Source organism: Salvelinus sp. IW2-2015, linkage group LG17 (genome assembly GCF_002910315.2).
Source record: "Salvelinus sp. IW2-2015 linkage group LG17, ASM291031v2, whole genome shotgun sequence".
NCBI classification, from domain to species: Eukaryota; Metazoa; Chordata; class Actinopteri; order Salmoniformes; family Salmonidae; genus Salvelinus; species Salvelinus sp. IW2-2015.
Window position 1 is genome coordinate 14,981,052 of NC_036857.1, and position 1,108 is coordinate 14,982,159.

The window sequence follows — 1,108 nt, forward strand, 5'->3', positions numbered from 1 at the left end:
TCAGTAGTGTTAGTGGCCTCCACGTGCCTGTATGACCTCCCTACAACGCCTGGGCATGCTCCTGATGAGGTGGCGGATGGTCTCCTGAGGGATCTCCTCCCAGACCTGGACTAAAGCATCCGCCAACTCCTGGACAGTCTGTGGTGCAATGTGGCGTTGGTGGATGGAGCGAGACATGATGTCCAGATGTGCTCAATTGGATTCAGGTCTGGGGAACGGGCGGGCCAGTCCATAGCATCAATGCCTTCCTCTTGCAGGAACTGCTGACACACTCCAGCCACATGAGGTCTAGCATTGTCTTGCATTAGGAGGAACGCAGGCCAACCGCACGAGCATATGGTCTCACAAGGGGTCTGAGGATCTCATCTCGGTACCTAATGGCAGTCAGGCTACCTCTGGCGAGCACATGGAGGGCTGTGCGGCCCCCCAGAAATGCCACCCACACCATGACTGACCCACCACCGCCAAACCGGTCATGCTGGAGATGTTTGCAAGCAGCAGAACGTTCTCCACGGCATCTCCAGACTCTTGTCACGTCTGTCACATGTGCTCATGTGCTCAGTGTGAACCTGCTTTCATCTGTGAAGAGCACAGGGCGCCAGTGGCGAATTTGCCAATCTTGGTGTTCTCTGGCAAATGCCAAACGTCCTGCACGGTGTTTTGGCTGTAAGCACAACCCCCACCTGTGGACGTCGGGCCCTCATACCGCCCTCATGGAGTCTGTTTCTGACCGTTTGAGCAGACACATGCACATTTGTGGCCTGCTGGAGGTCATTTTGCAGGGCTCTGGCAGTGCTCCTCCTTGCACAAAGGCGGAGGTAGCGGTCCTGCTGCTGGGTTGTTGCCCTCCTACGGCCTCCTCCACGTCTCCTGATGTACTGGCCTGTCTCCTGGTAGCGCCTCCATGCTCTGGACACTACGCTGACAGACACAGCAAACCTTCTTGCCACAGCTCGCATTGATGTGCCATCCTGGATGAGCTGCACTACCTGAGCCACTTGTGTGGGTTGTAGACTCCGTCTCATGCTACCACTAGAGTGAAAGCACCGCCAGCATTCAAAAGTGACCAAAAATCAGCCAGGAAGCATAGGAACTGAGAAGTGGTTCT